Genomic DNA, 6,000 nt, shown 5'->3' with positions numbered 1-6,000 from the left:
AGGTAACAGTTTTTTGGTTTCTTGCTTATATCTCGAAAACAGTTACTCCTATCAATTTTTATCTTTTCACTAAAATTAAGGCTGATAAAATTCCCTACAAAATACTTATTTGCATTTTTCATGTAGGACTAACCATAAGCGAGATATAAGTTTGAAAATAATTAATATTTAAAAAAAAGTGTTTTAAGAGAAAATGTCTTGGGATTTAAAATACACTTAATTTATTGGGTCCAATAGTTTATTAGAAGAAAAAGGAAGTGACATAAAAGTCACTGAAGTCTTCAGAGTCGATTTTAAATGCTGCATTTTCGTCTTCGTCTCAAACATTGAAAACTGAATTACATTTTTGTTCAGTAACTGTTACAGTTTTCTTATTGGTTTTTTGCTTATATCTCGAAAATTGTTACTCCTATCAATTTTTATCTTTATTTCAAAATTAAAGCTGATAAAATTTCCTACAAAATCGTTATTTGCATTTTTCTTGTAGGACCAACCATAAGCGAGTTATAGAGTTGGATATAAATAATATTTAACAAAAATTTGCTTTAAAATAAAATGTTTGAAAAACTGAAATTAAACTAATTTAATTGTGTCTAACACTTTAGTAGAGGAAAAAGAAAAAGACATAAAAATCACTAAAGGTTTCAGAGTTGTCTTTAGTCGTCATATTAATAACAATAACATTAATGATAATAATACTAATAGTACTAAATTTGCTTATATGCAAACGCTTAATTAAGATAACAGTGTTTTGGTTTCTTGCTTATATCTCGAAAACAGTTACTCCTATAAATTTTTATCTTTTTACTTAAATTAAAGCTGATAAAATTTCCTACAAAATAGTTATTTGCATTTTTCTTGTAGGACCAAGCATAAGCGAGTTATAGAGATGGATATAAATAATCGTCAACAAAAATTTGCTTTAAAATAAAATGTTTGAAAAACCGAAATTAAACTAAATTAATTTAGTCTAACACTTTAGTATAGGAAAAAGGAGAAGACATAAAAGTCACCAAAGTCTTCAGTGTCGTTTTTAGTCGTCATTTTAATAACAATAACATTAATAATAATAATACTAATAGTACTAAATTTGCTTATATGCAAGCGCTTTATTAAGGTAACAGTTTTTTGGTTTCTTGCTTATATCTCGAAAACAGTTACTCCTATCAATTTTTATCTTTTTACTAAAATTAAAGCTGATAAAATTTCCTACAAAATAGTTATTTGCATTTTTCTTGTAGGACCAAGCATAAGCGAGTTATAGAGATGGATATAAATAATATTTAACAAAAATTTGCTTTAAAATAAAATGTTTGAAATACTGAAATTAAACTAAATTAATTGTGTCTAACACTTTAGTAGAGGAAAAAGAAGAAGACATAAAAGTCACTAAAGGTTTCAGAGTCGTCTTTAGTCGTCATATTATTAACAATAACATTAATAATAATAATACTATTAGTACTAAATTAGCTTATATGCAAACGCTTAATTAAGGTAACAGTTTTTTGGTTTCTTGCTTATATCTCGAAAACAGTTACTCCTATCAATTTTTATCTTTTTTTATTTTTATATCAAATTTTTGTTAACGATTATTTATATCCAACTCTATAACTCGCTTATAGTTGGTCCTACAAAAAAATGCAAAAAACTATTTTGTAAAAAATTTTATCCGCTTTAATTTTGAAGGAAAGATAAAAATTGATAGGAGTAACTGTTTTCGAGATATAAGCAAAAAACCAAAGTGAAAACTGTAACAGTTACTAAACAAAAATGTAATTCAGTATTTAATGTTTGAGACGAAGACGAAAATGTAGCATTTACTGTCACCTCCTTTTTCTTCTAATTAAGTATTGGACCCAATAAATTAAGTGTATTTTAAATCACAAGACATTTTCTGTTAAAGCACATTTTTTTTAATTATTAATTATTTTCAAACTTATATCTTGCTTATGGTTAGTTCTACATGAAAAATGCAAATAACGATTTTGAAGGAAATTTTATCAGCTTTAATTTTGGTGAAAAGGTAAAAACTGATAGGAGTAACTGTTTTCGAGATATAAGCAAACAACAAAAAAACTGTTACCTTAATTAAGCGCTTGCATATAAGCAAATTTAGTACTAATAGTATTGTTATTATTAATGTTATTGTTATTAATATGACGACTAAAGACGATTCTGAAGAGTTTAGTGACTTTTATGTCTCCTCCTTTTTCCTCTACTAAAGTGTTAGACACAATTAATTTAGTTTAATTTCGGTTTTTCAAACATTTTATTTTAAAGCAAATTTTTGTTTAATATTATTTATATCCAACTCTATAACTTGCTTATGCTTGGTCCTACAAGAAAAATGTAAATAACTATTCTGGTGTTTTTGAGATATAAGCAAAAAACCAAAGTGAAAACTGTTACAGTTACTTAACAAAAATGTAATTCAGTTTTCAATGTTTGAGACGAAGACGAAAATGCAGCATTTAAAAACGACTCTGAAGACTTCAGTGACTTTTATGTCACCTCCTTTTTCTTCTAATAAAGTATTGGACTCAATAAATTAAGTGTATTTTAAATCACAAGACATTTTCTGTTAAAGCACTTTTTTTTTAAATATTAATTATTTTCAAACTTATATCTCGCTTATGGTTAGTCCTACATAAAAAATGCAAATAAATATTTGGTAGGAAATTTTATCAGCTTTAATTTTAGTAAAAAGTTAACAATTGATAGGAGTAACTGTTTTTGAGATATAAGCAAGAAACTGTTACCTTAATTAACCGCTTGCATATAAGCAAATTTAGTAATATTAGTATTATTATTATTAATGTTATTGTTATTAATATGACGACTAAAAACGACTCTCAAGACTTTGGTGACTTTTATGTCTTCTCTTTTTTTCACTACTAAAGTGTTAGTCTTAATTAATTTAGTTTAATTTCGATTTTCAAACATTTTATTTATTTTTATTTTTATAGGAGTAACTGTTTTCGAGATATAAGCAAGAAACCAAAAAACTGTTACCTTAATTAAGCGTTTGCATATAAGCAAATTTAGTACTATTAGTATTATTATTATTAATGTTATTGTTATTAATATGACGACTAAAGACGACTCTGAAACATTTAGTGACTTTTATGTCTTCTCCTTTTTCCTCTACTAAAGTGTTAGACACAATTAATTTAGTTTAATTCCGGTTTTTCAAGCATTTTATTTTAAAGCAAATTTTTGTTAAATATTATTTATATCCAACTCTATAACTCGTTTATTCTTGGTCCTACAAAAAAAATGTAAATAACTATTTTGTTCGAAATTTTATCAGCTTTAATTTTGAAAGAAAGATAAAATTTGATAGGAGTAACTGTTTTCGAGATATAAGCAAAAAACCAATAAGAAAACTATAACTGTAACTGAACAAAAATGTAATTCAGTTTTCAATGTTTGAGACGAAGACAAAAATGCAGCATTTAAAAACGACTCTGAAGACTTCAGTGACTTTTATGTTACCTCCTTTTTCTTCTAATAAAGTATTGGACCCAATAAATTAAGTGTATTTTAAATCACAAGACATTTTCTGTTAAAACACTTTTTTTTAATTATTAATTATTTTCAAACTTATATCTCGCTTATGGTTAGTTCTACATGAAAAATGCAAATAACTATTTTGTAGGAAATTTTATCACCTTTAATTTTGGTGAAAAAGTAAAAATTGTTAGGAGTAACTGTTTTCGAGATATAAGCAAAAAACAAAAAAACTGTTACCTTAAGTAAGCGCTTGCATATAAGCAAATTTAGTACTACTAGTATTGTTATTATAAATGTTATTGTTATTAATATGACGACTAAAGACAACTCTAAGACTTTAGTGACTTTTATGTCTCCTCCTCTTTCCTCTACTAAAGTGTTAGACACAATTAATTTAGTTTAATTTCAGTTTTTCAAACATTTTATTTTAAAGCAAATTTTTGTTAAATATTAAAAACTATAAAATGGGTTAGATTGCCTAAAAACACAGATCACACATGATCTTTTGCATAGAAATGAGAAAACGCTCATGTAACACACAAAATAAGCTCCATTTTTCCTTATTAAAAGTATTATTATTATTATTACCTATGTTACTATTACTTTTATTATTATTATTATTATTATTACTATTATTTTTATTATTATTATTATTATTATTATTATTATTATTAATTTTATTATTATTAAAAACTGATTATAACTTTTGTATAGTAAATGTTTTTTCTTTCTCTTCAAGAAAAATGCAAATAACTATTTTGTAGGAAATTTTATCAGCTTTAATTTTGAAAAAAAGACAAAAATTCATAGGAGTAACTGTTTTCGAGATATAAGCAAGAAACCAAAAAACTGTTACCTTAATAAAGCGCTTGCATATAAGCAGATTTAGTACTATTAGTATTATTATTATTAATGTTATTGTTATTAATATGACGACTAAAAACGATTCTGAAGACTTTGGTGACTTTTATGTATTTTTCTTTTTTCTCTACTAAAGTGTTAGACACAATTAATTTAGTTTAATTTCAGTATTTCAAACATTTTATTTTTAAGCAAGTTTTTGTTAAATATTATTTATATCCAACTTTATAACTCGCTTATGGTTGGTCCTACAAGAAAAATGCAAATAACTATTTTGTAGGAAATGTTATCAGCTTTAATTTTGAAAGAAAGATAAAAATTGATAGGAGTAACTGTTTTCGAGATATAAGCAAAAAACCAATGTAAAAACTGTTACCGTTTCAGAACAAAAATGTAATTCAGTTTTCAATGTTTGGGACGAAGACGAAAATGCAGCATTTAAAATCGACTCTGAAGACTTCAGTGACTTATATGTCACCCCCTTTTTTTCTAATAAAGTATTGGACCTAATAAATTAAGTGTATTTTAAATCACAAGACATTTTCTGTTAAAGCACTTCTTTTTTAAATATTAATTATTTTCAATCTTATATCTCGCTTATGGTTAGTCCTACATAAAAAATGCAAATAATTATTTTGTAGGAAATTTTATCAGCTTGAATTTTAGTAAAAAGATAAAAGTTGATAGGAGTAACTGTTTTCGAGATATGAGCAAGAAACCAAAACACTGTTACCTTAATTAAGCGTTTGCATATAAGCAAATTTAGTACTATTAGTATTATTATTATTAATGTTATTGTTATTAATATGACGATTAAAGACAACTTTGAAACCTTTAGTGACTTTTATGTCTTCTTCTTTTTCCTCTACTAAAGTGTTAGACACAATTAAATTAGTTTAATTTCAGTTTATCAAACATTTTATTTTAAAGCAAATTTTTGTTAAATATTATTTATATCCAACTCTATAACTCGCTTATGGTTGGTCCTACAAGAAAAATGCAAATAACTATTTTGTAAGAAATTTTATCAGCTTTAATTTTGACAGAAAGATAAAAATTGATAGGAGTAACTGTTTTCGAGATATAAGCAAAAAACCAATAAGAAAACTGTGACTGTTATGAACAAAAATGTAATTCAGTTTTCAATGTTTGAGACGAAGACGAAAATGCAGCATTTAAAATCGACTCTGAAGACTTCAGTGACTTATATGTCACCCCCTTTTTTTCTAATAAAGTATTGGACCTAATAAATTAAGTGTATTTTAAATCACAAGACATTTTCTGTTAAAGCACTTTTTTTTTAAATATTAATTATTTTCAATCATATATCTCGCTTATGGTTAGTCCTACATGAAAAATGCAAATAACTATTTTATAGGAAATTTTATCAGCTTGAATTTTAGTAAAAAGATAAAAATTGATAGGAGTAACTGTTTTCGAGATATAAGCAAGAAACCAAAACACTGTTACCTTAATTAAGCGTTTGCATATAAGCAAATTTATTACTATTAGTATTATTATTATTAATGTTATTGTTATTAATATGACAACTAAAGACAACTCTGAAACCTTTAGTGACTTTTATGTCTTTTCCTTTTTCCTCTACTAAAGTGTTAGACACAATTA

Source organism: Tribolium castaneum, chromosome 3 (assembly GCF_031307605.1).
Source record: "Tribolium castaneum strain GA2 chromosome 3, icTriCast1.1, whole genome shotgun sequence".
NCBI classification, from domain to species: domain Eukaryota; kingdom Metazoa; phylum Arthropoda; class Insecta; order Coleoptera; family Tenebrionidae; genus Tribolium; species Tribolium castaneum.
This window is presented reverse-complemented; position numbering follows the sequence as displayed.